Consider the following 15,649-nt stretch of genomic DNA (forward strand, 5'->3'; position numbering starts at 1 on the left):
AGCTTGATAAATCTCCCTTTATATCACTGATCAATGGGGTTACATCCAGTGTCTGTAACATGTTAAGGAGTTAATTAGCCTCCTCTATTTTTCCTATGCTTCTACTGTTTACAGACTCTAGAAGCCTTGTATATAAACTGCTCACTGCAGGAGAAGAAAGAAGCAAAAAAAAGGCACAGAAAAGCTCTTTTTTTTAATGGAGTTTATTAGACACATATGTTTTTCTAAAATAGAAATGCTAAAAACATGTTTAGATATTCACAAAGAGTAGTTCACAAAATCTACCTCATCTCAACTGGCGCATGGTCTTGGAAGCTGCTGTGTCCATTAGGAAGTTATGAACACATAAAGGTAGGAAGCAAACTTCCACTGGTGCAATGAAAGACTTTACTTCATTACATATTCATCCTAAAGCTAGCATGAGACCAATAGCAGAAAGCTAAAGTTAAAAATCATCCGTCTGATGAATCTTACCTTCCCTCCCTGCTATTGGTCTCATTTTTCACTCAGTAAAAGTGAAAAAAGCCAACAGATACTCAACTATTGTCCTCCTCATCTTGATCCCAGTGCCGGTCTTCTTAAACCTTGACACAACAATACCACCAAAAAAAAAACCATATAAAAAGCAGACTGGAGAATCAGGACGTGATGTCCGGTGCTCCGGGCAGCTAATTATTAACTTAACGAAAGGATAGGGGAAAGAGGGAGAAGTGTGAGTGTGTATTAAAATGTTACTTTAATTCAATATTTTTAGGGTACAGATTTGGTCCTATTATCATAATTAATGGGATTGAAAAATTGTATTTAAACAATCTAAAGATGACTCCGTAGACAGCGAGCGTCGGTCACCATGGAACTGATGGCAGGTAGAGGATGTCCCCATGTAATCTGCCATCTACAATTCAAATAACCCTAAAATAATTCTTATTGTTTATTCATGATTTATTATTAGAGGGAAATAGTATTCCAGAGATTTCTTGGGAGTTGGACTATGGGCTTCATAGCGCAAATTTCTGAATGTCGCGTCCAAATGAAGTTTATTGTTCCCAATTAGCTTGTTATATGAATGTAACTTTGTATCTATATACATTTATAATAATCGGGCAGATACTCAGGCAGCCGTGAGGATATGATGAGCACTGCCCTGTCTCACAGTCTGCAGGCGCAGGGCTGTATACTGCAGCTAGGCCGTGCCTGACTTTAATAACCCCTATCATGGAGACTACTGGAGACTACCCCTGCCATTGCTGTCCTCTCTAGGCTACAGATAAGTTTTTTTTGTCCCTAATTGCACTTCACCGAAGAAACTTGGCTTCTTCCGTGTTTTTTTTCTTTCAAGTTTGGGACAAGGAAAACCTTAGGATCAGTGTTACCTTAACAGGTGCCCCCCCACCCCACCCCCGCCCCCCGGTCTAGAAACTTGACATCCAAGAAGCCCGGTAACATGTGTGAGATTATAGCTTAACCAGTTATTAGGCTAATTAACATAAAACTTCTGGGTGAAATTCTTACTATTTTACTACAAAATGTGCAAATACATTTTCCAGGATGGAGCACGGAAAAAGCAGCTTCCGGACCACCTTGGAGCCTTCTTAATCCCCAAACCTAGTCTCCAATCTGTCACTCAGCTAATCCAGTCCCCTACACAGAGCTGACAAGATGCAAAAACACTGAAACATCTTTGTCTACAGTTGGGAATCTGCTCCTTATGGAATAGATAGACTGCTTTGGCTTTTATCCCGCATCATGTCATTAGGATTTCGGAAAGAGTCCTTATTGATGTCATGGGTGCTGCCTTACAAGGTTGTCAAGAGGGAACATCCTCCCTGCCCCATCCTGGAAAATTATTCACTCCTACTATGTGATGTCACCTCCCTCTCTCAGAATGGGCGTGAATAATTAGCAGCCCAGAGCACCGGACATCGCGTCCCAGTGCTCCAGGCTGCTTTTTATAAGTCTTTTTTTCAGGTGATCCCAGCACTTAGAGAAGACAAGAGCAAAATAAGGAGGAAAGGTGAGTATGTGTAGTTTTTATTGCTTTTATTGAGTGGCATATTTTATTTAAGGATAAATATGGAATAAAGTTTTCACGCACCCGTGGAAGTTTTTCGGTCTACCCTGTTGTATTCATGTTTATTCTTTAATTTTGCATATTCTTTAACAATTCTAAGCAGTTGAAAGAACTTATTGAAGGGATACAATGGCGACGTCTCTTCATTCCACTGCAGAATGGGATTTCAATATAAGACAAAAAAATGAGTTTATTTTTTGTACTTCCTGTCTTGATTTGGAAGTGTGAGTGGATCTCTGCACTCATAAACCTTTTCTTCAAGTACGAAGAGTCCTATGAACTGATGTATTGGTTTTTCACAAGCAAAGCCGGTTATACATCCTGAAAATGAATAAGTGGCCACTTCATCATCTGAGAAAAAAAAAAACTTTAATTACTGATGATATCTTAGCTAAGAATTGTCCTCTTTATTGCTACTTCTCATCGAGATTCATATAATGGAGATTAAAGGAGTTGGCCACGTTACCGAAGGTATTTTGTAATGTGTGTATGGGTGGGGGGGGGGGGTTCAGGATATCAGGTAATTTACCAAAATACATCTCTGGCTGATGAAGTAAAAGACAGGAGGCTTCACTTCACACAGGAAGAAATCGGAGCAGAACTTTTCATAGATGAATATTGGTAAATTAACTAATATCCTGCCCATACACACATTACAAAAATCATGCAATCAAGTGGTCGACCCCTTTAAGAAGCCATTGTTGTACAGATCTGTAAAGATGGAACAAGACCTGAATGCCGTTATCCATTCCATTTGCAATCGGCACAAGCCCCTCCCCATTCCATTGTCAATTGGCACAAGCCCCTCTCCATTCCATTTGAAATTGGCACAAACCCCTCTCTATTCACTTTGCATTCGGCACAAGCCCCTCTCTATTCAGTTTTCATTTGGCACAAACCTCTCTCTATTCAGTTTGCATTTGGCACAAGCCCCTCTCTATTCAGTTTGCATTCAGCACAAGCCCCTCTCTATTCAGTTTGCATTTGGCACAAACCTCTCTCTATTCAGTTTGCATTTGGCACAAACCTCTCTCTATTCAGTTTGCATTCAGCACAAGCCCCTCTCTATTCAGTTTGCATTCAGCACAAGCCCCTCTCTATTCCATTTGAAATTGGCACAAACCCCTCTCTATTCAGTTTGCATTTGGCAAAAACCCCTCTCTATTCACTTTGCATTCGGCACAAACCCCTCTCTATTCAGTTTGCATTCAGCACAAGCCCCTCTCTATTCAGTTTGCATTCAGCACAAGCCCCTCTCTATTCCATTTGAAATTGGCACAAACCCCTCTCTATTCAGTTTGCATTTGGCAAAAACCCCTCTCTATTCACTTTGCATTGGGCACAAACCCCTCTCTATTCAGTTTGCATTCAGCACAAGCCTCTCTCTATTCAGTTTGCATTTGGCACAAACCTCTCTCTATTCAGTTTGCATTCAGCACAAGCCCCTCTCCATTCCATTTGAAATTGGCACAAACCCCTCTCTATTCAGTTTGCATTTGGCACAAACCTCTCTCTATTCAGTTTGCATTTGGCACAAACCTCTCTCTATTCAGTTTACATTCAGCACAAGCCCCTCTCCATTCCATTTGAAATTGGCACAAACCCCTCTCTATTCAGTTTGCATTTGGCACAAACCTCTCACTATTCAGTTTGCATTCGGCACAAGCCCCTCTCTATTCAGTTTGCATTCGGCACAAACCCCTCTCTATTCAGTTTGCATTTGGCACAAATATCTCTCTATTCAGTTTGCATTCAGCACAAGCCCCTCTCCATTCCATTTGAAATTGGCACAAACCCCTCTATATTCAGTTTGCATTTGGCACAAACCTCTCTCTATTCAGTTTGCATTCGGCACAAGCCCCTCTCTATTCAGTTTGCATTCGGCACAAACCCCTCTCTATTCAGTTTGAATTTGGCACAAACATCTCTCTATTCAGTTTGCATTCAGCACAAGCCCCTCTCCATTCCATTTGAAATTGGCACAAACCCCTCTCTATTCAGTTTGCATTTGGCACAAACCTCTCTCTATTCAGTTTGCATTCGGCACAAGCCCCTCTCTATTCAGTTTGCATTCGGCACAAACCCCTCTCTATTCAGTTTGCATTTGGCACAAACCTCTCTCTATTCAGTTTGCATTCGGCACAAGCCCCTCTCCATGCAATTTGCATTCGGCACAAACCCCTCTATATTCAGTTTGCATTTGGCACAAACCTCTCTCTATTCAGTTTGCATTCAGCACAAGCCCCTCTCAATTCAGTTTGCATTTGGCACAAACCTCTCCCTATTCAGTTTTCATTCGGCACAAGCCCCTCTCTATTCAGTTTGCATTCGGCACAAACATCTCTCTATTCAGTTTGCATTCAGCACAAGCCCCTCTCCATTCCATTTGAAATTGGCACAAACCCCTCTCTATTCAGTTTGCATTTGGCACAAACCTCTCTCTATTCAGTTTGCATTCGGCACAAGCCCCTCTCTATTCAGTTTGCATTTGGCACAAACCCCTCTCTATTCACTTTGCATTCAGCACAAGCCCCTCTCTATTCAGTTTGCATTTGGCACAAACCTCTCTCTATTCAGTTTGCATTCAGCACAAGCCCCTCTCTATTCAGTTTGCATTTGGCACAAACCTCTCTCTATTCAGTTTGCATTCAGCACAAGACCCTCTCCATTCCATTTGAAATTGGCACAAACCCCTCTCTATTCAGTTTGCATTTGGCACAAACCTCTCTCTATTCAGTTTGCATTCGGCACAAGCCCCTCTCTATTCAGTTTGCATTCGGCACAAACCCCTCTCTATTCAGTTTGCATTTGGCACAAACCTCTCTCTATTCAGTTTGCATTCGGCACAAGCCCCTCTCTATTCAGTTTGCATTCGGCACAAACCCCTCTCTATTCAGTTTGCATTTGGCAAAAACCCCTCTCTATTCACTTTGCATTCGGCACAAACCCCTCTCTATTCAGTTTGCATTCAGCACAAGCCCCTCTCTATTCAGTTTGCATTTGGCACAAACCTCTCTCTATTCAGTTTGCATTCAGCACAAGCCCCTCTCCATTCCATTTGAAATTGGCACAAACCCCTCTATATTCAGTTTGCATTTGGCACAAACCTCTCTCTATTCAGTTTGCATTTGGCACAAACCTCTCTCTATTCAGTTTGCATTCAGCACAAGCCCCTCTCCATTCCATTTGAAATTGGCACAAAACCCTCTCTATTCAGTTTGCATTTGGCACAAACCTCTCTCTATTCAGTTTGCATTCGGCACAAGCCCCTCTCTATTCAGTTTGCATTCGGCACAAACCCCTCTCTATTCAGTTTGCATTTGGCACAAACCTCTCTCTATTCAGTTTGCATTTAGCACAAACCTCTCTCTATTCAGTTTGCTTTCAGCACAAGCCCCTCTCCATTCCAATTGAAATTGGCACAAACCCCTCTCTATTCAGTTTGCATTTGGCACAAACCTCTCTCTATTCAGTTTGCATTCGGCACAAACCCCTCTCTATTCAGTTTGCATTTGGCACAAACCTCTCTCTATTCAGTTTGCATTCGGCACAAGCCCCTCTCTATTCAGTTTGCATTTGGCACAAACCTCTCTCTATTCAGTTTGCATTTGGCACAAACATCTCTCTATTCAGTTTGCATTCAGCACAAGCCCCTCTCCATTCCATTTGAAATTGGCACAAACCCCTCTCTATTCAGTTTGCATTTGGCACAAACCTCTCTCTATTCAGTTTGCATTCGGCACAAGCCCCTCTCTATTCAGTTTGCATTCGGCACAAACCCCTCTCTATTCAGTTTGCATTTGGCACAAACCTCTCTCTATTCAGTTTGCATTCGGCACAAGCCCCTCTCTATTCAGTTTGCATTCGGCACAAACCCCTCTCTATTCAGTTTGCATTTGGCACAAACCTCTCTCTATTCAGTTTGCATTCGGCACAAGCCCCTCTCTATTCAGTTTGCATTCGGCACAAGCCCCTCTCTATTTAGTTTGCAATCAGTAGAAGCGGACCCTATGACCGCCCCATTTGGCTGCATCTTTCATGTTTATCAATTCGGGGGAGCTTAAAAGTTTCCTGCATATACACATTGGAGATTTTTCAAACTGTCTACACCAAATTTCTTTTGGAATTATTGCCAAACAAAATTGATTGAGAAACATTAATTAGGGATTTTTTTTTTAGTACAACAAACAGAATGTGACTTAACGAGAAAATGTCAGTGCAACAAAAATTATGCAAATGCACACAATGTAGACTAGACAGTTATATCATCCGGTATCAGACAATGGGGCAGATTTACTTACCCGGTTCATTCGCGATCCAGCGGCGCGTTCTCTGCGGTGGATTCTGGTCCGGACGGGATTCACTAAGGCAATTCCTCTGACGTCCACCAGGTGGCGCTGCTGCGCTGAATTTCCCCGGAATGCACTGATCTCCACCAAGCCGGACCAAGTGCAGGTAAGCGCGAGTCCCGCAATACTTTTTTTTTTTTTTTAATGCGGCGGTTTTTCCAAATCCGTCGGGTTTTCGTTCGGCCACGCCCCCCCGATTTCCATCGCGTGCATGTCAGCGCCGATGCGCCACAATCCAATCGTGTGCGCCAAAATCCCGGGGAAATACAGGGAAAATCGGCGCAAAACGGAAATATTTGGGTAACACGTCGGGAAAACGTGAATCGGGCCCTTAGTAAATGACCCCCACTGTGATAAATCTGGTGCTGTATAAGATTTCTGGTGAAACTGGTCTACTGTTGTTTACTTTACTTTTGATAAATCTCCCATAATGCATTAACTGGGGGACAGAATTCTGGGTAAAAGAATAGGGACCAGAGAAATCCTAATTTTTTTCAGCATTTTTTTTTAAATAAAAACAAGGTGATCCACGTCTGTGTGCGACAAAAAAAAACTAAATTACACAAAAACAATTTGGGAACATTAGAGAAAAGGGAGCAGCTGCTGGTTTGCTATATTTTTTATAAGTAATTGAGTTCCCTATAACATCAATGTCCCAATTATTCAGTAGGGGGAGCTAAAGCCTTGCCAATGTGACGGAGAGCTGAGTGATGTGTCTCTACGAGGCTACCTGCACACAACATCTGCATGAGGCGACTGATGAGGACACATAAATTAGGGCAGGTCCTATTCCTGCTCGTATTTGTGTCCAGTGTGGTCATTTTTTAGTAATCACCGGCACAAGTCCGGAGCTTCCCAATGCATGACACTCAGGAAGCAAACAAAGGTCCACGGGTCTGTTACTAGCATCCGGTACACCTGTACAGGACATGTGCATGGAGCCTAACACTCACTGGGGCACATTTACTAAGGGTCGTGCTCCGCACTTTTGTCACACTTTGCAGGTTCTTGTAGGCTAATACGTCTTGCACAGGTATAAGAAGTGTCTGCACCGCGATTGTGTTGCACGCGACCCTTTTGTTGCACAGCTGCGCTTGTCTCCGTGCACCCTAAATTAGGGGCGTTCCTGGGTTCGGTCCGACTGAGTCGAACAGTGCACCGTATTTAACTTGCAAATTGTGCCTCATGCCCTGTGTTAAAGATGCACCACAAAAAAGTTGGTGAACTCTGTCAGGCCAGTGCGGGGAAGTGACAGATTCTTGATTTCTGTTGCACGTCGGTCGCACCGAGCATTATATAACATATAAAAACTAATAAACAGTGTCAGGCGTCCTGGTGGTGGGCGATGATGGGCAATAGGCATGTGTCACAGATGGCTCCTCCCTGTCACCGCCCATTTCTGTGACGCCACCTCGCCACATTTTGGTACAAGCGAGATACAAGGCGCAGCCACACTGATGGGACATTGTAGGGTGAGACATAGATATCAGCAGTCATTGGATGACAACTGTTATAGTGGACAAGAGACTGTCAGAACTCAGAGATCCAACCCAAACACAAATGGACTCAATGGGGGACACTTACCAGTTCATGTATGCCAGTTTCTGGTGCACAAGCCCTGCCCTTGCCCCCTGCATCTTTCCACATTAAAGGAAACCCGTCACCAGGTTCACATACATGCACCGGGAAGAAGATGGTGAACTCCGGCAGACCTGAGCAGGGAAGCAAAACATGCAAGAAACTGGACGCACGATCTTAGTGAATCGCAGCAGCTCCGAATACTCATTGGACAACGCACCTTGGGGATCACGACGGGACGGGTAAGTAAATGTGCCCCTGTATGTGTCAAATATGTTTTTTTTAAAAGTCTGTCTTATATGATGTTTATATAAAGATTGTGAAACTTTACCTAATACCTGCCAGATGCTTCAGCTGAGTCCAAGGGGGAAAATTCAAATCCCAACTTCTGTCTGCTCTGTAATATGTTTACTGCTCTCCTCCTGCCTCCTCGCACCTCTATCCCTCTCCCACATTCTCTCTCTCATCCTCTCCTTGCACTGGAGGGAGAGGGTGAGCAGTGACACCTCATCTAGTGGAGGGATGATTAGAAAGAATATGGGGGGTCGGAGGAGCGACATGGAGAGCAGTGAACATATTACAGAGCATAATTGAAACACCACATAACACAGACATTTTAAATAAACTTATTTGTCTTATACAGGAATTTGTCTATAGCAACCTGTCCCCTAATAAAATAGCGCTCTGGTGACAGGTTCACTTTAAAGGGAACCTGTCACCAGGAGACCCATTTTTAGCACTCCCCCAGTCCCCACAGAGCATAGGACATACGCTGCCAAAGTGTTTTTCTATTAAAAATTGGTTTTACAGAAAAAAAGATCTGTCATATTGTACCTTTCATTAGCATCTGCTGTGTGACTAGGCAGTTGCCTAATGGGAGAGGCTGGAAAGGAGCAGTTTCCCCCCCCCCCACCCTTGGGAAACTGCTCCTCCATGTGTCCATTTCAAATAAATGAATAACTCCCCTCACTCGGGATTGGCTGTAGGGGAACAGGGGGCGTCGCTAATCCCAGTGATGGGTGTTTTCATATATTTGAAAAGGACACATGGCGGAGCAGTTTCCCAAGGGTGGGGGGGAACTGCTCCTTTCTAGCTCCTCCCAGGGGACGAGTGCCTAGTCACACGGGAAATGCTAATGAAAGGTACAATATAACATATCTTTTTTTCTGTAAAACCTATGTTTTATACAAAAACACTTTGACAGAGTATGTACTATGCTCTGTGAGGACTGGGGGAGTGCTAAAAATGGCTCTCCTGGTGACAGGTTCCTTTTAAGAGCTAATTTTAAGCGTAACATACAGTCATCTTTATTGGTACTTTTTGGGGTTCATATGACTTTTTGATTGTCTTTTTATTAATTTTAGTGGAGGCGAGATAAAAATTGTGTTTCTAAAGTTGTGGTTTTTCGCTGAGCAGAATATGTAATGTATAAGATTTATAATTCAGGTCATTACAGACTCAGAGGTACAAAATGTTGCGCTCTTTTTGTTTTTGTTGTTTTAAAAAGGAAAAAGGAGGATTTTTGTGTTTATTTTTATTATATTTTATTTCATATTACTTAATACTTTTTTCACATCTTTTCCCTATGCCGACTATATTATGTGATAACGTGATCACACATATAATATACTACAATCCCAACATTTGGGCAGATGTACCGTATAAACTCGAGTATAAGCCGAGGCCCCTAATTTAACCACAAAAACCTGGTAAAGCCTATATTTTTTTTACTCGAGTATAAGCCGACTTTGGGGTTTCAGCACATTTTTTTGTGCTGAAAAACTAGGCTTATACTCGAGTATATATGGTAAGTCTTGCAATTTCCGCCTGCTTTTTTTGAGCAGTTCTGCTCTTTGATTTATCCTTGGGCTGATTCCCTTGAGATAAATTGCCCTCATTTTTCAGAAATTGCACAATTTTTGGATCAATCTCTACAAGACAGTTTCCTATGCCTGGTGGGGACTGGAGTGTATTTGTCCTATTTTTGTGATTTTTTTAGGTGCTTATCAGTAATAAATCTTGTGCCAACATCTCCCAGAAAATACATGAAAACAATGCAAAACTGTGCAAATACTAAAAAAAACGCAAAAAGAAAAGAAGAAAAAAAACTTTAGTAATATATTACGTACCAACATCTGCCCTGACACATCTTTAATATTACTAATCAACATTCTCAATGGCCATGGTACTTGCAGAAGTCAGTCCCAGCCTCGATCAGTCAGTCCCAGCCTTGATAAGTTCGTCCCGGCCCCAATCAGTCAGTCCCGGCCCCAATCAGTCAGTCCCGGCCTCGATCAGTCAGTCCCTGCCTTAATCAGTCAGTCCCGGCCCCGATCAGTCAGTCCCGGCCCCGATCAGACAGTCCCGGCCTTGATCAGTCAGTCCCTGCCTCGATCAGTCAGTCCCTGCCTCGATCAGTCAGTCCCGGCCCCGATCAGTCAGTCCCGGCCTCCATCAGTCAGTCCCGGCCTCCATCAGTCAGTCCCTGCCCCAATCAGTCAGTCCCTGCCTCGATCAGTAAGTCCTCGCCCTGATCAGTCAGTCCCGCCCTCTTGCTATGATTGGACAAGCTCAGCTTCTAAGTCCATACAAACACCATGACGTACAGATACAACAAATAATCCCTTAGTTGAGGGGATGACCTTCTCCTCCCTCATCACATTGTCATTTTTTTCTGGATAATAATTTTTAGGCTCATGAATTTATAAAATTTCACAAATTCAAAAATTTCAGCGCCTTTCCATAAGAATTACCCGGCTTCAGGACCGTCCCAGCAAATGATATACATTTATCCTCGTTTCCTATGCACTGCATCAGATGGTTCGCTTCGCATTCTTCCTCAGAGTCCGGTACGAAGCAAGATGGACAAAAAAACTCAGTGGGCGCATCGTCCTCTGGCGCTAAATTAAAAGAAAAGTAAATAAAATATTTGCTGGTTATTTAACCCTTTCGGGACATTTTTCAAATCTGTGTCACTAGAAGTGATTATAGGTTTGGAATGCTATGAGATATCCAAGGGATTTGGAGATTGTTTTCTCGTGACACATTGGGGCTCATTTACTATGGGTCCGAATGGCACATTTTCATCGGGTTTCCCGAATATTTCCAATTTGCGGCAAATTGCCCCGGGATTTTGGCGCACGCGATCGGATTGTGGCGCATCGGCTTTCATGCGACAGAAATCGGGGGGCGTTGGGGCAGATTTACTTACCCAGTCCAGTCGCTATCCAACGGTGCGTTCTCCGACGCTGATTCGGGTTCTGCCAGGATTCACTAAGGTCGTGCGCCCGATATCCACTAGGTGTCGCTGCTGCGCCGAGGTCTGCCGCAGATCACCTTCTCCATCCCGGTGTATGTGAGTGCTATTCTTGCGTCACAAATTTTTTTTAAAATACAGCGTTTTTTCCGAATCCATTGGTTTTCTGATGCTACGCCCCCGATTTCTGTCGTGTGAAAGCCTGCGCCGATGCGACACAATCCGATCGCATGCGCCAAAATCCCGGGGCAATTCGGCGCAAATCTGAAATATTCGGGAAACCCAACAAAAATGCGCGATTCGGACCCTTAGTAAATGAGCCCCATTGTACTTCAAATTAGTTTAACAATTTCGATGAAATCTTTTGTGTTTAGTTATGAGAAAAAATGAAATTTGGCAAAAAATTTGGAAACATTTATAGTTCTAAATTCTCTACTTTTGAAGCAGATAATCACAGCACCCAAATAAATCCATAATTTACATTTCCCAAATGTCTGCTTTATGTTGGATGGTTCATTAACCTTCCACTTATTTAACTAGAATGTTATGAGGCTCAGAATTTGGGTGCCATTTTCCAAATTTTTTGGAAAATTCCAAAACCCATATTTAGATGGACCTGCTCAACTTATAATGGACTGTGAGAGGCCTAAATAATAGCGAGACTCATAAATTACCCCATTATGGAAAAACTACTTTTAAGAAGTTTGTTAACCCTTTAGGTGTTTTATAGGGGTTAAAACAAAATGGAGGTGCAGTCTACAAATTGTAAGATTTTTTGACTCATTTTGGATGGGAAATGTAACATTCGCAATGCATTAAATGAAAAAAAGCTCCACAAAGTTTGATACCGATACCGAGTGCCGATCCCCCATATGTGGTGGTTACCTGCTGTATGGGCGCACGGCCAGGCATAGAAGGGTAGGAGGAGCATAGAACAGGGGGAGGAGCATGGAATGGGAGCAGCCATCCAGAGCAGATTTGCATCGTCACATTGTACAGGCTATATTTTTTTATTTTTTAATGTGACATGCACTTTTCTGGTACATAAGTTTGGGGCATCTATAGCTGATTGGTGAGATTTTATTAACTCTTTGTTGGTGGAGGAAATGAAAATCATCAATTTTTAGGAAGATTTCTTTGCGTTTTTTTTTTGGCTGTTTACCATACCATAAAAGTAGTATATTATTTTTTTTCTATGGGTCGCCACGATTACGAAAATACCTAATTTATATAGATTTTTCATTTTTTCCCCCCAATAAAAAGTAATTTGGCGAAAATGTTGTTCAATTTAGCATCACAGTCTTTTCATATGCAGAACTTTTTAATTTTTCCGATGACAAATCTGATTAAGGACTTATTTTTTTTTTGCGAGAAGCTTTGTTCTCTGGGCTTATTTTGGAGTGCACAACATTTTTAAAACACTTTTTAAAAGGGTATCAATTAAAAATCCTCTTTCTTTTGGAGCCTTTTATTGGGTTTTTTTTTTACGGGGTTCACTTTGCGGGTCAAATTACGATTCTGTTTTATTATGCAGATTGCCACGGATGCAGCGATACCAAATATGTGGGGGTTTTGTGTATTTTATTCATTTTTACTGAATAAAAACTACCGTATATACTCGAGTATAAGCCGACCCAAATATAAGCCGAGGCCACTAATTTTACCACAAAAACCTGGTAAAACCTATATTTTTTTTTACTTGAGTATAAGCTGACTTTGGGTTTTCAGCACATTTTTTTTGTGCTGAAAAACTAGGCTTATACTCGAGTATATATGGTAATTTGGAGAAAATCTTGTTCATTTTAGCATCACTGTCTTTTCATGTGCAGAACTTTTTTATTTTTTAGCTGACAAATCTGGTTAGGGGCTTATTTTTTGTGAGAAGAATTGTCCTTTTTAGTGGTCTTATTTTAGAGTGTGTAATTTTTTTATCACTTTTTAGTTCATTTTTTAAGGGTATTAATTAAAAAATTATCTTTTTTTCGGAAAGTTTCTTGTGTTTTTTTTTTCTCTGCGTTTACCGTGCGGGTCCAGTAATGATTCTATTTTATTATACAGATTGTTATGGACGCGGCAATGCTGAATGTGTGACGTTTTTTGTGTATTTGTGTTTTTTATACTTTGTGAAGTGTTTGTATAAAGTGACATTTTAGGGGCTTATATTTTTATGTATTTATTTTTTATTTATTCTAATGTTTAAACTTTAGTGTTTTTAACTTTTTTTACTTATACAAAATTGACGTTGATCCGGTGAAGCTCTAATTCTCTGATGCTCTGATCGCTGGTTCAAGTCCAATACACGGCTCTACAATACTTATTCATTGTAGAGCAGTGTAATCAGTCTTGCAGTGCAGACGCATGCGCAGACAGTTTACAGTCAGACCAGGGAGGGGTCTGACTGCCAATAACATCGGGCAGCCCCGGGGCACTTGGCAGACCTCAGGGCTGCCCAGAAGTGGATCGGATCCCCCGGTAAGCTGCACGGGGGATCCGCTCCAATGGGGGAAGACCCTTACACGGCCTACATAAGCCACTATATACCCATCTGTGTTGCCCAGATAGTCAGCAGTGCTGAATACAGGGTAGCCACTCAACCAGGATATGCACACAAACAGGATATCTTAGCAACATTAATTTCAATACTAGAACATCTAAAATGAGGGAGTACAAGTGCACTTTGAGCAGTCACTTCTGGTGGCGTTCCCTTCCCACATTGAGAGCTCAGTGGCAGCATGAGGAGGAGATGGAGTCATCAAGAAGGAAGGAAGAAAGGACCACCATGGTCTCAATGTGGGATGCCATTTTGACTTCTATTCAACCTAAACGGCCATTGGATGGGCACGTAGAGCCAGGAGGCAGAAGTGACTCACATGGTGGAGGAATATCTGTCCACACGTCTCCTGGTACTGAAGATGGGTCCTCTCCGTTAATTTTCCTGGTGAGAGACTTGGACATTTGGCCGGAGCTTGCCCTCCATGTCTTGCAGGTGTTATCCTGCTGTGCGGCTCGTCTGCTGTCAGATCATTTGTTTACTCCCGTTGGTTCCATCACTAATAGAACATCCACCTCTCCACTACCAATGTGGACGTCCTAGCATCCATTAACTTGAACAAGGAATGGATCCCATGCAATTTGGTTCTGCTACTAAATGAATGGGGCACATTTACTTACCCGGTGCATTCGCGATCCCGCGGCGCGTTGTCCGACATGGATTCGCGTCTGCTGGGATTCACTAAGGTCGTGCGCCCGATATCCACCAGGTGTCGCTGCTGCGCTGATGTCCGCCGGAGTTCACCATCTTCTTCCCGGTGCATGTCAAGTGACACAAATTTTTTATTAAATTAGATTTACCGACGGCCACGCCCCCCCCCCCGATTTCCGGCGCATGCAAGCCAGAGCCCATGCAACAAAATTCGATCGAGTGTGCCAAAAGCCCGGGGCAATTCAGGGAAAAACGGCACAAATCGGTAATATTCGGGAAACCGGACGAAAGTGTGCGATACGGGCCCTTAGTAAATGAGCCCCAATATGTTCGACATTTACAGAAATTCACATTTTTTAATTCCTCATCCCCAAAACTTTGTGGACTTCATCCCTATCACATCTCCCCTTTACATTGTTCAGTTAAGTTATTTCCGAATTAACCCTAGAATGCATACCTGGGGCCTCGCAGGCCCGCTCTGTTAGTTGTTTTCTTTTTACTGCAAGATTACTTTAGGTAGAATTCTGAAAGTCTAGGTATTCCTCAGTTATATAGTTGTTAGTCATTTCCAGTTGTTCATATATTTTTATGTTACAGGCATTTCGGTATAATAACTCTTTTTTGTGAATACCCCATATTTACATACCTGGGGGCTTTTAGGCCCGTACTAGGTTTACATGTGATCCTAAGTTTTTTTGTCTTTTCTGTTGCTGGGGAAAACTTTGACTTAGGCTGCATTCACACTGCCGTTGCCCGCCTGTACCGTACCGTAGCAGGCAACGGCAGCGCGCGGGGAGAGGAGGAGGGGAGAGCACAGCTCACCCCGCCCCTCTCCATAGGGATATATGGCGCATGGTGCCGTATTACGGGAAAAGATAGGACATGTCCTATCTTTTTCCCGGGTACGTAGCGGTACTGTGCCGCGCGTGTGTACCGCTCCCGTAGGGCGCTGTGCGCCCATTGCCATCTATGGGGGACGTATATCGGCCGTATATACGTCCCCCATATGGTCGTGTGAATGTAGCCTTAGTCTTTATGACTCTGCTGTTGCTGCGCAGAGTGTGGATTGTGCCTGACTACATGGTCATGTGATCTTGGGAAGGAGGCTACCTCATGATGTCATGCGTCTCTGACATCATCATAGTTCCGGAGCAGGAATGAGGAAGGAGTCAGCTTTCTTGTTTCTTGAAAAA

This window comes from Engystomops pustulosus, chromosome 6 (genome assembly GCF_040894005.1).
Source record: "Engystomops pustulosus chromosome 6, aEngPut4.maternal, whole genome shotgun sequence".
NCBI lineage: Eukaryota > Metazoa > Chordata > Amphibia > Anura > Leptodactylidae > Engystomops > Engystomops pustulosus.